The sequence below is a fragment of the Sciurus carolinensis genome, chromosome 6, assembly GCF_902686445.1.
Source record: "Sciurus carolinensis chromosome 6, mSciCar1.2, whole genome shotgun sequence".
Classification (NCBI taxonomy): Eukaryota; Metazoa; Chordata; class Mammalia; order Rodentia; family Sciuridae; genus Sciurus; species Sciurus carolinensis.
The window spans coordinates 65,513,293-65,532,172 of record NC_062218.1 but is presented as its reverse complement, the minus strand read 5'-3'; the positions used below and the strand labels follow the sequence as shown (position 1 = coordinate 65,532,172).

The following is an 18,880-nucleotide window of genomic DNA, read 5'->3' as shown; positions in this document are numbered from 1 at the left end:
ATAAATGATTTTTTTTTTTTTCACTTTCTGGGGCCCCAGACATCCTGAGGTTAAGTATTTCTGTTTGTGATAGGAAAGAATATGTATCAAAACTACTTAAAGGACCAGCAAAGACAGATGGAACTGATAGGGGAAGTTTCCAAAACACTGCAAACCCATATGAATTTTGGACAAAATAGAATAACAAAATGTGATTGCTGGTATTGTTATTATCCTCATCATTTCCTATCCAAATTCATTAACAAGCAAGGAAAATTCCTAGGTCCCAAGAAGGAATCAGAAATTAAAACACATAAAATTGAGCAGGTGCTAAATACAAATGATTTCTAGGGATAGGCGAAATGGGTGCTAGCATATAAAATGGGATTTGAGACTGACAGAATTGAGGATTAGGCCTCAGGCCTATGTGTGATAAGAAGCAGAACTGACCTCTGTGAATAAATCTGAAAGCCAGAAAGGGATGTTCCCTTCATGAAATAAGGACTAGAAAAACTCTGCCCACTGGTCTCAGGATGCGGCAGGAAGTTGACCATCTGCCCATGTTGTGGGTGGTAGAAGAGGAGACCTCCAGAAATCAAACTTCCAAAATTGTACCATGTGTGGGTGATCGTCAAAAATTTCTCCTAACCATAACTAGAGGAAGTTATAGTCAAAAAATAAACATAAAAATTATCTAAGAATGCACCTAGCAGAGGGAAATGTGAACCAAATCATACAGTTGCCTGCACAAGACAGGCTCATGGGACTCAACAGGAAACTCTTCCTACCAAAGATGAGCTCATGGCAAAACATGTCTAATTACATGTTTTATTTCAATACATAATCTATTGAAATAAAATTAATAGATTAAATAGTTGAAAATTTTATGTTCTATAAACTACAGAAAATGGGACAATTGGAAAGGTTTTTAAATGTGTATGTTTAAAATATTCAAAACTAAAGAAAAAAACAAAAGGCATAGGCAATATCAGGATATTATAAAAAAGAACATCCAAATTCAATACAGCATCACTTTTAGGTATTGTGACATAAATCTGAAAAAATATAAGCAAGTGAAAGGAAAACAATAATGGAATACAGTAAAATGGTTAGGACAAGAAACATAGAGATGAACATTTTTTATATGAAATCAAAGGCATTTAGAACATATAATAATGAGGTCTCATTTATAATAGCCACAACAACATAAATGTAAAATACCTAAAAATAAATATATTAAGAAATATTTGAGACCTATAAGAAGAAAACTTTAAATACTACTTAGGATGCAAAAGAAAACTTGAAAAACAAAATGAAAAAACAACCCCTTCATGTATAGGAAGGTGTGACATAAAGAATGTTAATTATCTCTAAGTTACCCTGTAAATATAAAGTTTAAAATATCAACAGAATTAATTTTTAAATGGAGGAGCTGACTTTAAACATCTTATGGAAAAATAAGAATAGAAAGAAAAGCAAAAGAATCAAGGACTAACCCTACTAGATATTAACATATATTAAGCTATAATAACAAAATTTATAGAGCATGACTATGCAATGTAACAAAATAGAATGTACATTAAATTTTAATACCTGGGAGAATCTAGTATGTGATGAATGTAGAATTTAAAGCCATTAAGAAGAAATGGTATTAGGCCAAATACTGGTTTGTTTGAATGAAAAACTCACTGGTTGGCTTAACAGGGATTACATACTATAGAAAAAACATCAGTAAATTTAAAGATATAGCAATTAAAATTATTCAGAGGAGGGAGGAAATATCTTAGAGAACAGAGCCTTAGTAACTTGTGGACTGTTAACTTATAACTGGAGTCCCAAGAAAGGGGCAATAGTATTCAGAAGTACTATTTAAGGAAATAATGGCCAATCTTTTTCCAAATTTATGTACCCAGAAACCCAAGAAGTTCATCAAAACTCAAGTGAGATAAAGACAGCCCCCAAATGAGTCATAATGAAATTACTAGAAACAAGTAAAGAAGATAAAATCTCAAAGTATCTAGAAAACACACATACAGGATGAAACATGGACACACTTTACATATAGAGGAACAAAGACACAAATTCTGTTTTCTCATTAGAAACAATGGAAGCCCCCAAAAAACTTACTTAAGGATATCCTCTATATCTACAGCTCCATCTCTACCTCTATCTCCTATATCTAATATATGTAGAATCCTAGAATCTATATCCAGCAAAAATATCCTCCAAAACTAACAGTTAAAACTAAAGCCATTTTTAGGCAAACCAAGGCTGTTTAGATTCATGACTATCAGATTTATACTAGAATAAATGGAAGAGGATATTTTTTAAGCTGAAGTAAATAATACTAAATAGAAAGTTGGATCTGTACAAAGAAATCAGGACAACTGGAAATGATAAATAGTATGTAATTAAATATACATTTAAAATATTTAATTGTTTAAGAAAAATGATAATGCATATTGGGTTTACAACACAGGTGGAAGGTGTATGGCCGTGATGACACAAAGGATGGAAGAAGGAAGGAGAATTGTACAGCAGGGCAGTGGTATGTTATGATTCAAATGTAGATGGCGATGAGTTAAATTTAATGTCATAAATTCCAGAATAATCACTACAAAAAGTATTTTAAAAAAGAAAGAGCTGGGGAGATAGCTCAGTTGGTAGAGTGCTTGCCTTTCAAGCACAAAGCCTTGGGTTCTATCCCCAGCACGGCAAAAAAAAGAAAAAAAAAATTCTCAGATAAAAGGAAAAGCTATAGCCAATTGGCCAATAGAGCAGATACAATATCTATAAATACTCAATAATTCAAAAGAGGGTAATAAAAGATGAAAGGAAGGAATAATGATCAATTGGGACAAAGAGAAAACAAATAGGAAACTATTATATTTAAATACAACAATAATTGCATTAAATATAAATGGCCAAACACTTAAATTAAAAGGCAGAGATTATCATACTGTATGAAATATCAAGACTCAACAAACATTACCTTCAAAAAAACCCACTTTAAATTAAAAACCTCAAATAAGTTGAAGCTTGGGATAGAAAAATATGTTCTAGGAAAATAATAATCATAGTAAAACTAGAATGGCTATATTTATATCAGATGAAATAAATTTTAAGACAATGATTATTATCAAACACAAAAAACATTTCATAACACGGTGATCAATTCAACAGGAAGATATAAATCTGCATGTACACACAGTTGTCCCTCAGTATCTAAGAAGGACTGGGTCCAAGATATTTCTGTGGACACCAAAATCTGTGGATGCTAACATCCATTAAATAAAATGGTGCACTATTTGCGTATGAGTTATGCACATCTCCCTATATACTTTAAATCATCTCAAGATTACTTATAATACCAAATACAATGTAAATACTACATAAAGAGTTGCTAAACTGTATTTTTCAGGAGATAGTGACAAGAAAAAAAGTCGTATTTTCAGTACAGACACAATTTTTCCCCAGTAGTTTTCATTCCTTCTTGGGTGAATCCACAGAAATAGAACCCCTCAATACAAAAGGCCAACTATACACTGAAAATAAAAATTCCAAAAAATCTATAAAGCAAAAACTAACAAAACTGGAGAAAGAAATGCAAAATTTTAACATTTCCTTAGTAATTGGTAAACAAGCAAATAGAAAATCAGTAGAACTATAGAAGAACTAAACTGTAATTGATCTAATTAACATTTATAAATCCCCACACCAAAACACAGCAGAATAACACATTCTTTTCAAGTTCCACATAAATATTCACCAAGACAGACAATTGCACTAGCCATAAAACAAGCTCAGTATATTTGATTTGGATGAAAATTATTCTGAATTTGGGTTGGGATAGTAGCTCTGTGGTAGAGTGCTTGCCTAGCATGTGTGAGGCATCGGATTTGATCCTCCGCACCACATAAAAATAAATAAATAAAATAAAGGTGGTGTGTCCATCTACAACTAAAAGTATTAAAAATTATTCTGAATCTGTTCTGTAGCTACATCAGAATTAAATATTTAGAATTCAATATTGAAAAATAATAGCTGAAGAGGCTCTAGATATTTAGAACTTAATGCACGTCTAACTAACCAGTAGGTCAAAAAAAATCACAAGGAAAATTAGAAAATATTTTGAACTGAAAGATAATGAATATGCAATATGCTAAAATTTGTGGGATGCAATGAACACAGTGATTAGAGGGACATCTATAGCTTTAAATGCTTACATTAAAAAGTTTCAAGCCAATGATCTAAATGTCCGTCTTAAGAAGCTAGGAAAAAAATGAAATTAAGTCAAACACCAAGGAAACAACAGACTTGGCCAAAATAGCATAAGCCCATTACAGATTATTTCATTCATTATAACAAAAATATTGGGTAAACCAGATGATAACTGCCTGAGAACTCTGAAAAGTAAAGAAAGTAGGTGGATTGAAAAAGAGAGTCAAAATTCAAAGAACTATAGGAGTGAGTTTTCAGGAGTTCATCTCCCTTTTCCTCTTGTAATTTGACTCCAGGGTGGGCCTTAGTCACAGTCCCATGGGGTCTGCAATCATGAGGTAGAACAAGTTATTTCCAGTAGCCCTGTTAAAAAAGAAATGCTAAACAATATTTTTAAGACCAAAGAGAGATAATGTTAGAGGAAAACTCAAAATTTAAGGAACGAAGGAAGAGTAAGATACAGTAAATATCTGTGTTAATATAAAACTTGCTCCTCTTCAGTTACTTAAAGTATGTCTGACTTCAAAGCAAAAAAAACATAAAATTGGACAGTGGAGAATTCAATGTCTCTCGACATAGGAAGGAGGTAAAGGACCCTGTACAGTTCTAAGGCTTCCATAATTTACCTGAAGAGGTATGTATTATATATATATATATATATATATATATATATATATATATACACATACATATATATATGAATAGTAACTCCTAGAACATCAATGATTTTTTAAAAAAGATATAGCCTGAAAGTCAATAGATAAATTGAAATGGAATATTAATTATTAAACACATATTAATCAAATAATAATATTAAAGGTTCAAACAATCCAAAAGAAGACCTGAAATAGAAAACAGAGGAACAAAAGTCAGAGTGGAAAACAAGAAATCCACTTTAAACAGACAGAGAGAGGTTACAGGCAAAAGGGTGGGGAAATGTACTGTACAGAAATTGCTGTACTATCACCAGACGAAATAGGTTTCAGAGCAAGGATTATTTCAAAGATAAAAGAAACATTTCATAAAAACCAAGGATTCAATTCACCAAGACATAACACTCTTAAATTTATTTGCACCTAACAACAGCATCTCAAAACAAATGAAGCACAAACTGAAAGAACCCAAAAGAGAAAGTTGACTCTACAATCACATAGTTGGAGATTTATCAAAAGAAAAGGTAGAGCACGAATCTCCAGAATCTACAAAGAACTCAAAAACCTTTACACCAAGAATATAAAGAACCCAATCAATAAACAGGCTAAGAAAATGAGCAGACACTTCACAGAAGAAGATCTACAAGCAATCAACAGATATATGAAAAAATGTTCAACATCTCTAGTAATAAGAGAAATGCAAATCAAAACTACCCTGAGATTTCATCTCACCCCAATTAGAATGGCGATTATCAAGAATACAAGCAACCATAGGTGTTGGCGAGGATGTGGGGAAAAAGGTACACTCATACATTGCTGGTGGGGTTGCAAATTAGTGCAGCCACTCTGGAAAGCAGTATGGAGATTCCTCAGAAAACTTGGAATGGACCCACCATTTAACCCAGCTATCCCACTCTTTGGCCTATACCCAAAGGACTTAAAATTAGCATACTCCAGTCACACAACTACATCAATGTTTATAGCAGCTCAATTCACAATAGCTAGATTGTGGAACCAACCTAGATGTCCTTCAATTGATGAATGGATAAAGAAACTGTGGTATATATATATATACACAATGGAATATTGTTCAGCCATAAAGAAGAATAAAATTCTGGTATTTGCAGGTAAATGGATGAAGTTGGAGAATATCATGCTAAGTGAAATAAGCCAATCCCCAAAACACCAAAGGCCAAATGATTTCTCTGATAAATGGATGCTGATATATAAAGGGGGGTAAAGGAAGAATGGGAGAAGGATGGATTGTGTAGAGGGAAATGAGGGGTGGGGAAAGGGTGGGGGGAAGGAAAGATATTGGAATGAGGCAAACATCATTGCCCTATGTATACGAATGATTACACAAAGGGTGTGACTGCACTTTGTGTACAACCAGAGAAATGAAAGTTGTACCCCATCTGTGTACAATGAATAAAAAAATTTTAAAAAGATCAGGTAGTCAGAAAATCAGCAAGGATCTAATAGACCTGAACAACACTCTCAAACAATTGACCTGAAAAGTAGTTATACAGAATACTTTACCTGACAACCAGAGAATGAACATTCCTAATCAAGCACATGTAGAACATACACCAACAGACCATATTTTGTGCCATAAACAAAACTTAGAAATGTAAAAGTATTTGAAAACTGTTAAGTAAAATTTTAATGGAGGCCATGGATTTGGACTGGGCACTGGCACTGGGCCCAACAGACCATTATGAAGTTTAATCAGTAACTGAGCTTTGGCTAGTTGAAGTGACAGTCAGTTAACTGAGGAAGTGGTAATTATTTGACAGGTTCATTGGCCAGGCTGCAGTCAGTTAGTTATTTTCTATTTCTCACCTTTGTGTTTACTATGAATGCTGTCTGATCATGTTGTTGGCTGGAGGTCTCAGAACCAGTTGTGGGGGGCAGGGAAGGGGAGAGGCTGATGGATGGGCATTAAGTTACAGTTAGATAAAGGCAAGAGGTTCTGGTGTGCTCTGGCACAGTAGAGTGATAACAATTATATACTGCACATTTCAAAAAAACTAGGAGAAGGAATGTTTGAAAATTTTCATCATAAAGAAATGATAAGCTGGACATAGTGGTACAGGCCTGTAATCCCAGCCACTCAGGAGGCCCAGGCAAGAGGATTGAAGGTTCAAAGCCAGCCTCAGCAAAAGCAAGGCTCTAGGCAACTCAGGGAGACCCTGTCTCTAAATAAAATACAAAATAAGGCTGGGGATGTGACTTAGTGGTCAAGAGTTCAATCCCCTGTACCTCCCCCAAAGAAGAAATGATAAAAGTTTGAGAAGATAAATGTGTTAGTCAGTTTTCTGTTACTATGACAAAATACCTGAGAAATAAACTTAAAGGAGGAAAAGTTTACTTTAGCTCATGGTTTCAGAGGTTTCAGTGCAGGGTTAGCTGATTCTATTCTTTTGGGGCCAGTGGGGAGAGTTCAGAACATCATGGTGGGAAGTATATGGTGACAAAGCCACTCGTCTCATGGTGGCTAGGAATCAAAGAGAGAAGATGAAGCTGGGAGTCCAGATATCTCTTTCAAGGGCATGCCCCCGATGACCTAATTTCCTTCCACTGAGTCCTACTTCTTAAAGGTTCTTTCATCTCCCAGTAGCACGATAGGCTGTTGATCAAGCATTTAGCACATGGCCTTTGGGGGAGATTTAAGAACCAACCATAATAATATGTTAAACCTGATTTAAACATTACATAATATATACATGTATAGAAACATCACATAGTAGTCCATTAATATGTATGGTGTTGATGTTTTTATTTTATTAATTACAAAATAAAATTTTTAAAAAGAACCTGCTCTGAATCTGGGAGCTACTTGTCTGCAAATCCTCTTTATTTTGTTTGCTCAGATAAATGCTACTAAATTTAATTGGTCTAAGAAATTTTCATTTTATCAAAGCAAGCAAAGTATATTCTCTAACATAACAAAATTAACTTAGAAATCAATTACAGATACTTGGAAAGTGATAATATCTAAATTTAATTGTCAAATGCAATGGTTAGTTGTACATCAAAACATTTTATAAGGAAAATTTTCAGGGCCTGAATGTTTTTCCTAGACAAGTTGTCTTTATTGAAACATAATTAGCTGGAAAGTTGTAGACTCAGTTTGTCCCTGAAGAGTCACACCTGTCGATTTCATGATAACATGTGACTTGGCCCAACTCACCTGTCTTCTCCATGGTCCAGCCGGGAAGTCAAGGAAGCTATTGCCAGTCAGTCGCAGGTCTGATTGTGAGCAGCAGAGGGCAGTGCTGCGCATGAACTGTGGCACTTTTGACGATGCCCAGGGCCTTTACATTATCAATAATTTGGGGGTTTTCTTCCCCATAATTTCCTTACGTCTAAAAGAATGACCACGGTATTTCAGGGGAGCCTGGTTACCCTCATTGTGCTCAGCTTTGATAGTTCTGCGTCTCTTCTAGTATTTTGTTCCTCTGCACGTTGATCTGTGGGCTGCCACTGACCAAAAGTGAGCTTCAAGGGAAATAAAGTGATAGAAGGGCAGCCCGGGAGGGTGGGCATGGCCTAGCGACGGTGGCGACAGGCAGATCCACCGAAGCTCCTGCTCTTCCCCTGCCTGCAGACACAGCCACCTCCTCTCCTGTCCCGCGTTCCTGAGTCACTTCGCACCCACCCGTTTCTGCAAACCATTCTGCCCATCTTCGCCCACACCATGGCAAATTGCGGGCTGGGTCCCGTGAACCTCAGGGATCCTTCACTACCCGCATGGGCATACCTTTCAGAATCTCCTATAGGAAATTTTCTGCAAACACTGGTTCCTGGGTCTCACTCCAGACCCCCGAGTGGAATTCCAGGGTGGGCAAGAGTCTGAAGAAGCTCCGGGGGCGGCCGAGGCTCTGACCAGCACTCCCCCCACCGGCCCCACTGGTGGCATTAATGAGGACCTCTGCGAGGCAAGGGCCGAAGAGCAGAGGGAGAGGACGGCGAGTGGAGGAGGGCGGACTCCGTGCTTGACTGGTGTTCTTGCCACCCTCCTTTTCCTGTGGGAAATAGGAGGCCCACGTGCTCCACCAGCTGACCTCGCTGCTTTCCCGCGAGAACCTCGCCGTACCCTGTCCTGCTCGCTGTCGCTCCAGGTTCTCATCCATACTCCCTTCTCCCCACTCCACCTGGCTGGAGCCACTTTCCTTACCTCCCGTTTTCCCCTCCTCGCCTCCATCTCGGTCTCCATCTCCAGGGACTGGGTCTTTCCCTGAGCCCCATCACCCGTCTGCATAGTTCTCTTCCAAACAACAATCACCAAGTCTTATCAGTTCTCCTTGCTCTCGGTCATGCCTCCCCTTTCCTGTCCCTGTCTTTGTGCTGGACTGTGTCACTCCTCCACCATCATCCACCCATGCTCTGAACTGCCCACCCTCCACTTGCCCGCCTTTTCTTCTAACATACTAACCTGACACTGTCTTGCCTCGACAGAAAATCTTCCAGTGCCCCCTGCCCAGCACCCAATGGGCAAAACCCCAACCCCTCAGCATGTCACCGGAACCCTCTGCACCTGCTCTTCCTGTCCCTGTACCTTCCACTCCAGCAGTATTCACCCAAGAGCCTCAGAAGGAAGTGCTAGGGTTTTGCCCAGCACTTCTTTCTCCATTTTGCTTCCTAAAATGAATGCCTGTTCATTCTATGAAACCCAGCGCAGGTGCCACCTCCCCTGGAAAGTCTTTCCTGATACACCTGGATTGATCCTCTCTTCTGTAACAACCCCGACTCAGTGTCAGCTTCTTACTGTTGTACCCTCCCACTCAGAAACCTTAGAGTCATTATTCCTTCTCCCACAATTTATTCACTTAATGATTCTCTCGTACCTTCTAAGCTTTGAGGCTCTGGAGGATATGGACTGGGAATTATTAATCTCAGTGTCCTAGCACAGAGCCTCAGTCCCTCAGTGATTGTGGGGTAGAATTGGGGTCAAACTTGGCTCTGCCTCCTTTCACGATAGACTTCTTTAACACAGCAAATTCGTGCCTTTACAGTGTTTCTACTCCCACTCACCCTTTCACCCACTACAATCTGTTTTCCTTCCATATTTCTGAATTTTTAACAAAAACTCTCAACTGCATGTCTAAAGTCTGTGACCATTCTCTTATCTTCTTCAGCCTCTCTGGATCATTTGCACTATCGACCATCTCTAACTTCTTCCTTGAGCTTCTTCTCTTGGCCTCTGGAGCAGATAGACATTGTTTCTGTTGCTCTCTTTCCATTTTCATCTTGGAACAGCATCCCAAGTTTCCTGGAGGGAACCAACCCTCTCCCATTTTCAGTTCACATGGTTTAGGTGTTACTTTCTCTCCACTGTGACTCCGGAGATAAACATGGACTTAACTCTAAACAGAGATCTTAACAACCTCTTGGCCACAGAGCTTGGTTTAGAGGTGGGGAGATAAGGGCTGCTATGCCAGGGTCAGCCAGACTTACACAGGGAGCTTCATTGGAACTGTTTGGAGGGAAATATTCTTCCCCATCCAGAAGACAGAATGGAGCTCCCAACAGTTCTTTTGTCACCATGAGAAGGTTCCTGAGCCAACACAGGAAAGCACAATGGAGTAGAAAGAGTAAAATTAAGTCTTAACATCTTTGAGCCCCTGAATTCATCCAATCCAGGACAACCCTGGACATGCCAATTATATGAATCAATATATTCCTTTATTTTTTTAAACAAATTTGAATTGAGCTCCTATCACTTATAAAAAAAAATCCTGACTAATTATAGTGATTAAGATGCCCTATCTCAGGTCTCCTCCCACATTTTCCTTCTCAGACTTCAGTGTTTTATTGTTGTTGTTATCCTCCTATCTCATGCATGTAATGCTGATGCTAGTCATAGAATTTCCACTTGCAGAATGCTTTGTATCTTACATCCTGCCTATTCAGAACCTTCATCAATTTCTACACACCCTTCCATACTGAACACAACCAATTCTGTAACTTCGATTCTCATTTTCATATAATGATACATATTCTCATCTCCAATTTCAGCTTTTCCACAAACCCCCACCCTCACCTTTTAAACCACCTACAGTTCATCATTAGAATCCCATCAACAGCTAAGACTTACCTAAGATCTAATTCTTCTTTTTCCCCACAAAACAATGTTCTTCCTGATTATTCTAATTTTGATCAAGGTATTAACATTTTCCAGTTTCTCCTGGCCTGAAGTTCTGGTTATCCTTAATTATCTTTCTCTCTTGCTCTTCTACATCCTGGGCCTTCTCCCAACTCATCAACACACATGATTGCCAAGTCTTTTTTACTTTATCTCTGAAATACATTCCCTTTGCTCTCCTGTGCTCAGCCCCACCATGTCCTGACTGAGCTCTAACTGCCTTATCTAGATTCTAATTCCCCAACCCCACACCTCCATGCTCACCCACCAGGGTATTCCTGCAAGTCAGTTCTGAACTTGTCAGGCTTTGTTCCACAAACCTTGAATGACAGACTCCTTTCTGACTCCCAGAAAGGGAGCTCCCCTAGCTGACATTTAGGCGCTCAGGACTCTGGCATGATCCGTCTCTTCCCTACCTGTCCCCTCTGCTCCAGCGACTTCTCTCAGAATGGCTGTCTTTCCCCCGTCTAGTTTTCTCTATGTGGAGTTCTGACACCAAGAAATCCCTTCCACTCCCCATCTCCATTGAAATTTCACCCACTTTCAACCCAGTTGAAAGGTCTTCTCCTCGCCTCTGGTGGGGGAGGCAGGGGAGTACCAAGTCCACGGTACACAGTTCCAGCACACTGAGCTGGTCACACTGCCATACTTAGGAGCTCTGATGAACTGATGGATACCAGCTTAAGTTGCCCACCCGGCATGTGTGCTGCAGGCCTTGACTGGGCCCAGCCACCCTCCACCTAAGACGCACACCTTGGGTCACTGTGCCTCTGGCCCACAGCTGGCAAGGAGAGCTGACCCATGAATGGCAGAAGGGAACTGAAAACAGCCTTTCCTGCTAGAAAGAAAGCAAAACCAAAACAGAACAACCAACCAAAAAGCACAGCAAAGACTCTTAAGGCATTTTGCATTGAAGTTCCAAGTGGGAATTCAATAAGGTGGAATGAGGAAAGCAGACTGTTATGGGTGACTTACGGTTTCAAGAGTTTGGATGGTCATTGGGCTCCATCTGAACCAGCAGAGGGTCCAAGCAGCCAAGAGAGTGAATGCCATGGTAGGTGTGGTGATGGAGATGTGGTATGTGGGGCAAGGGAAATGGCACTCTCCCTGTTGCCCATCCATGCTAGCCAAGAATTGAGGTCTGATTGGGCAACTCATGTCAAGGAGGAATGGACAAACTGGAGCAAGCCCCAAGGTGGATCACATCCACAACCCAGGATGGTCTTGAAATCAGGACCACTGAGGCACAGTTGAATATTTGGCTGAAAAGAAAACTTGGCAGAGACACGAGAGCCATCTTTACACACTCAAAGGGACATGCCCTGCTTTTTGAAGAGAGTTGATACTGTTGTGTGGCTAAGGAAGGCAGAAATGGAGTCACTGAATAAAAACATTCCAGATTTTAGAAAGATCTTAGCAGATTTGCTCATTGCATCTATCTGTTTGGTGCAATTACAGGCAAATTTTCATTTTTCTCCTTTATTTTTTTACCATGAATTTTTCTTACTTATGATTTGTGGACATATGTGTTTTGTACTGAAGTGCACTTCTTTTTTTGGTTGCTTGGTTTTTGTTTTTGTTTTTGTTTTTGTTTTTGGCAGTTCAGAACCTATTGCTCCTGCTTCTTGTCTTTGTCCCCTAGTTTTACTTTGGGGAGCATCCCTACACATACAGTCTCAGTGATTTCAGGGGAGCTGGTTCACCCCTGGCTCCAGGGGTGTTGCCAGACCTGGCTTCTCAGTGTACTCCATCCCTGGCCACAGTGATGAGTCTGAGACCTGGCCTGACTTAAGCTGGACTAGTGAGAGTTGCGCAAGACTGGTAGGAAAGATGCTTTCTTTTACCTAGGTCGCCAAGCAGATATGAGTTTTCAGCTGTAGAGCTTATCTTGCCTTCACAAGGGGAAAGCCTGTGTGAAAAGGAAGCCAAGACTGAGAAAGGCACAGTCTGGAGAGAGTAAATTATGTCATTTGAGCCCCTACATCCAGCCTTGCCTGAAGCCAGATCTATCTCCAGGGCATTTTAGTTATTAAACACTCAATTACCTTTTTGCATCAGCCAGGTTGTCAGTTTTCTGTCTCATGACCAAGGCAGCTCTGATTACTACTGACTAATACAGGTTTTGTCTGTTGTTTGTCCTAATAATGTTGGAGCTGTTTGGCAATGGAATGACTACAAACACCGAAGAAAGGTCATAAAATGCCTGATTGGTTAAGGATCCTGTAAGGGACTCTGGAGGAAAGGGCCTTAGATGTACTTTCAAACTCTGAGCCTGTTCCAGGTTCATTGGTGAATGCTTCTTTTCCCCTCTGGAACAGTCTGTCTCCTTGCCCAGGCCCCCTTCACGCTGAACACATCTCACAAGCTAATCTGAGCCAGAGTTTCTATGGCTGTGTCCTACTGCCCCTATTAAATTGTGACCTTTTTGAGTAAATGTGGACTATGAATTTTCTTTCTTAACTCAATTAGTGTTTATAGGAAGAAAGAGAGAAAAAGAGAAAAGAAAAAAAGGGGAAAGAAAAAGAAATATACTTTTCATGGTATATTAAGCACCTAATTGTGAAGCTCCATCCATCTCTTAATCAAATCCTTAATTTGTATTCATTTCTTGTTGTGTTTGCTACTTTCCATAGTCCAAAATGCTCCCCTGTTATTATTATTATTTTTTTTAAATAAAGTCTAGAGACAATAGTGCTGTTTAGAAGGTTTGGAACCCTCTCCTGACTTCTTCTTCTTGCTCACCTCTCTATTTTCTGGTAATTTTATGCCTTTCCTTTATAAACCTTTATCAGAAGGAAGTGCTCAGACCTACCGTACTTGAATCATAGTATCAGGGGACAATTGTGGAGAATCCTTCCAGAAGTATTTAGACAAGTGACACTATTGTCTTGTCTAACTTCTCTAAGGAAAACCAGATAATGAGAATATCCTCCCCAGTAAGTTATAGAAGCAAATAATCTAAGAAAAGGCTTTTCTGTTTGTTTTTTTTTTTTTTTTTTAATCAGAGACTTGACATTAAAAAAAAAAAATTAAACCCACCCCAGACACCTTTTACCTTCTCTTGTTTGGACGTTTTTTCCGTCTAGACATTTCTTAAGCAGTTAGATGATGCTGAGTTTAATTTCGGCAGGTCCAGCTGGCCCAGATGTTCCCCAAAGGGCCTCTGCATTGCAGCATATTTAAAATAGTAGCCGCTGCCTCCAGGGATGAGATGTTTGAGGGAATGATACCGCCTGCCTCTGCATCTGAGCACTGGTATTTAATTATTACTGAGAACCCGTGTGTACAGCACTCTCTTAAGCTCTGCAGGAGAAGAGGCCACACCATGGGGCACTGTCCTGGCTCTCTAGGAGGAAGTAATCTAATCAGACAGGACACATGCACAACATGCTACTTCCCTCTCAGCTGGAACCTGAAATCAGGGATTCTCAGCCCTGACCACACATTAACATCACATAGAGAGGCTTAGAAAGAGTAGTGAGGCCTAAGCCTCCTATCAGACAATTAAATGAGAAATATCTCATTTCTCAGAACTCAGGTATTATTATTCTTAATCTCTCTCCCCATACAATCCGAAGGTGCTATCAAATTTGAGAAACTTTGACCTAAATCCTACCTGTCCCTAAACAGAGAGACCAGTTTGCTCTCCCTGATTTCTCAACCAGAAGGAATAAGCATTATTGATTGTTCTAAAGGTCCTCATGTTTCCATCAAAGCAACACATAGACCAAGGAAACCAGACTGAGTCTTTTTTCCAGAAACCTCAAGGAGGAGGAGAACATGGTAGGAGAGCCAACACTCTGCAGCCCCTGCCCACACCTGGAAGTTTCTTTACCCAGTATGGAAAGACAAGGGCCAATCAGCCAAGCCTTACATGAGAGAACTTAAAAGTCATAGTCAATCCAAATGCAACTCAACCTTCAGACTAACCATGTATTTCTTGGCAGCCACATGAATTTGCTTGAAAGTATCTCTGTTCCTAAACATGGGATCCAGTAGTCATCTGGACCCAAATGAGAAATACATTTCACTTCATGGACCTGGAATCTTCAGGGAGCCACAAAGGCTGACCTAGATTTTCTCCTTTAGGCTTCCTTCTTTTGTCCATATTTCCATCTTGTGCAGGTGCAGAGTCCTGTCTCAGGAGGCGAGCTGGACCACTGTGTCCCAGAACAGACATTCTTAGGCACTGACACTGCTCCTGGCTAGCAGATTAGGCTGTCTTGATGAAAGTTGTCTTTTATTTCCCTGTGTCTGGGTGAGCCCATTCAGCCAGCACTAATCCACTTGTCCAAAGGATTCTAACCTAATCGCCAGCACTTGCAGCCAAAGCCTCTAATGCCCTGACCCATCTTTGTAATTGTCCTGACCAATATATCTGCCTCCTCTCACTGACAGCTCAGGCCAGGCCAAGCTCCAAGCTCTCCCTCAGAATGTGATTAATCAAGAACATCAGAGCAGGGGAGACGCAGACTGGAAACTTTTTATATTGCTGGGGGGAGATAAAGCCAACTCTGAGCAAGAGAGACATAAGCTTCCAAATCATTGTTCCTAAGGGTACGTGCAGGATGCTTTGTTCAGAAGCTAGCAAACTCTCTGAGGCTCCAGAGGCAGTCCAAAACATTACTCAGGGCCTACTGTTTCCTCACAACAGAAAAATCCTGTCCTCAGGCCCACTTAGACACCAAATTTCAGAGTGATACAGGCCTTCCCAAAAGGGCTTCCGCATCACAAAAACTTCCCCCTGGACCCCAAGTTATGTTTTCTGAGAAGCAGTGACACCTGGTACTGTCGTTCTTCAACTGCCTCCAGAATGTGTCAGCCCTGGGCCTAAGGGGCGAGATCAGACCATGAGATCACCTTCTGTTCTCAGTTCTCCTGTCATGTAACTCCAAGGCTTATGATTTTAAATGTCAAGAACTCTTCTAGACTCTGCTGCCAATTAAGCCTACCATTCTCCTTTGTTCATGAGGAACGTGATGTGCGGTGACTGTGAACATCAGCCTCTTCAGGAGTGTACACAGGCTGTCATTGTCATTACCATAGGGAACCTCCAAGACAGATCTTTCCAATGGATGTGCATGTCTCCAAACTTGTGCTGTACCCAACCTAGGCACCAGACAGGCATGCATTGTGCCTTTAGAGAGTTCTGGGGCTAGTGACCAGGGTTCCCATTAGCCAAGTTTCCATGACCATTGACACCAAGCTGCAGAACAAGGAACCTGAGATCAAGGTCTTTACCAAGTTTAATGTGGATGAATTTTAAGACATGGTTACTTAGAAATGTTTCATCTCAGTGTCTGTGGGATCAAATACATCCTTCATCATAGCCCTGAACCAATAGCAGGCCCTGCTCTGATGAGGACTTCTACAGCACTCTCTCTTCCTTAATCATGCCCATCAATATAGCCTACTTCCTGTAAAAAAATAACTCCTCTAGTAGATTTTGCCCTTCCTTGCCCTAATTTTGAATGGGTTTGGAAAGGGTGTGGAAATGCCTCCCTTGAACCTATGCTTACAAGAGAGCATTCCCACACAGGCCTCAGTGACAAGACGGGGAACTGCTTTCCTGGCAAAGAAAGAGAATATGGCCCATAAAATCCTTGTGGTCAACACTAGCTATGTCTTCATTGCTCATTCCACCACGGTCAGTAAGTTTCTATTCCACTTTAGTTCTTCTCATGGTAGGTACTGGATTCACACTTGAAGAAATAAAAGCTGAGTAAGCAGCAAGACCACCCACCTCAGGGGCTCCTACTTCAACAGACTGTGTCCTGGGTTTGTGTATCAGCAGCAAGGCATTGACATCGACATTGATCTAAAATGAAATCTCACACCTTCAATTCAAGCAATTACAAAAGGAGAAGTTCCTCCTCCTGATTCAGTCTCAGTACGAATTTGGAAAAGTGGGTTTTTTTGGTTTTTGTTTTTTTCATTTTTGTTGCATGTTGTCTCTGAGAGCAGCCCTTCTCTGATCCTCTTCCTGTCTACTTTTTCTGGGCTTATCTGGTCCCCGCTACTGGTGCTTTGTGCCTGGCTAGACCATTCGCTGCCAGGATGTTTTCCTTCTTTAAGAGAATCTTAGCAAAGTGATACTGCAATATGTATAATCAGAATAATGAGAGATTACATTCTATTTATGTATGATTTATCAAAATGTATAAATGCATTCTACTGTCATGTACAACAAATAAAATAAATTTAAAAAAAAAAAGAAAATCTTAGGAGTTTTATGTAAGAGTGTGAGAATTTCTCCTTCAATGCTGCTGTAGAAGGTACAGTGATGCCAAGACCCAAATAAAGTATACTTTAAAGATACTCAGCCCTTCTCCCAGTCTTCCAGATGTATCATTTGTAATAAAGATGAGCGAAGGCAGAAGGGTAAAAGATGTTCTTTTTTAATTGAGAGCAGTTGGGCAGAATAATAAAAATCTTACAATTTATTTTTATTGGTTCTTTTTAGTTATACATGACAGAACAATCCATTGTGACATAATTATAGAAGCATGGAATATACTTGGTTCTAATTCAGACCCCAGTGCCTCTTCTTCCCTCTCCCCAACCCTGCTCCCTTCCCACTATTGATCTCTCTGCCATTTACCTATAGTTTTTTTTTTTTTAATTAATTTCTTATGGATATACAGGATGGTGAGATTCACTGTGGTATATTCATATATGTACATAGGAAACTTATGTCAGATTTATTCCACCGTCTTTCCTTTTCCCATCCCCAGGCCCTTCATTACTCTTTGTCTCCTCCACTGAACTTTTAATCTCCCCCCACTTTTATTGTGAGTTACTTCCACATGTCAGACAAAACATTCGACCTTTGGTTTGGGGGAATTGGCTTGTTTCACTTAGCATGACAATCTCCAGATCCATCCTTTTACTGACAAATGTCATTAAAAAAAAAAATCTTACAATTTTTAAAGCTCCAAATAATTTATATGAACACAAAGAAATTTGGAAAATTATTTTAGATTTCATTAAGAAAGATTAGAGAAATATGAGTAGGACTTTTTCTATTTTCTATTGGTGCATTATAGTTGTATGTAATGGTGGGGTCTGTTATTACATATTCATACATGCACACAATATAGATATATAATTTGATCAATATCATTCCATAGTATTTTCCCTTTCCCTCTCTTCTCCCTCCCCCAAGTCTCTTTCCTGTACTCTACTGAACTCCTTTTGAATTTTATGAGATCCCCCTGCCAACAATTTTATTTTCCTTTTTCCTTTATAGCTTCCACACATGAGGAAAAATATACTATCCTTGACTTCCTGAGTGTGGCTTATTTTGATTAACATAGTGTTCTCAAATTCCCTCCTTTTTCCTACAAATAACATAATTTTATTCTTCTTTGTGATTAAATACAAGTCCATTTGTGTATATGTGTGTGTGTGTGCCTAGTCACTATGGCTCAGAATATATATATCACATTTTCTTTATCCCTTCATTTATTGCTGGACACTTAGGCTGGCTCACCATAGTTTGACTATTGTGAATTGTATTGCTATAAACACGAGAAAGCACATATCCCCATAATATGCTGACTTTAATTCTTTAGGATAAATACTGAGGAGTGGTGTAGATGGGTAATATGGTGTTTCCCTTCCTAGTTTTTGAGGAACCTCCATAATGATTTCCATAGTGGTTGTACTAGTTTACTAATTTATTACCCCAACAGTGCTTATTATTATTTGTATCCTTCATTGCTGCCATTCTAACTGGAGTGAGATGAAAACTCATGTAGTTTTGATTTGTATTTCCCTAAATGCTAAAGATGTTGACTTTTTTTCATATATTTTTTGGCCATTTGTATTTCTTCTTTTGAAAAGTGTCTGTTTGCCCATTTATTAATTGGGCTATTTG

At 39.5% G+C, this 18,880-nt stretch overlaps 1 non-coding gene across 1 annotated transcript; it reads left to right on the top strand.

The window, feature by feature from the left end:
- The first annotated feature begins 15,933 nt into the window (after window positions 1-15,933).
- LOC124987741 (small nucleolar RNA SNORA70) lies at window positions 15,934-16,065 on the top strand. Its single transcript, XR_007109256.1, has one exon. It is a non-coding gene; the product is annotated as a small nucleolar RNA SNORA70 (small nucleolar RNA).
- Window positions 16,066-18,880: the final 2,815 nt, after the last annotated feature.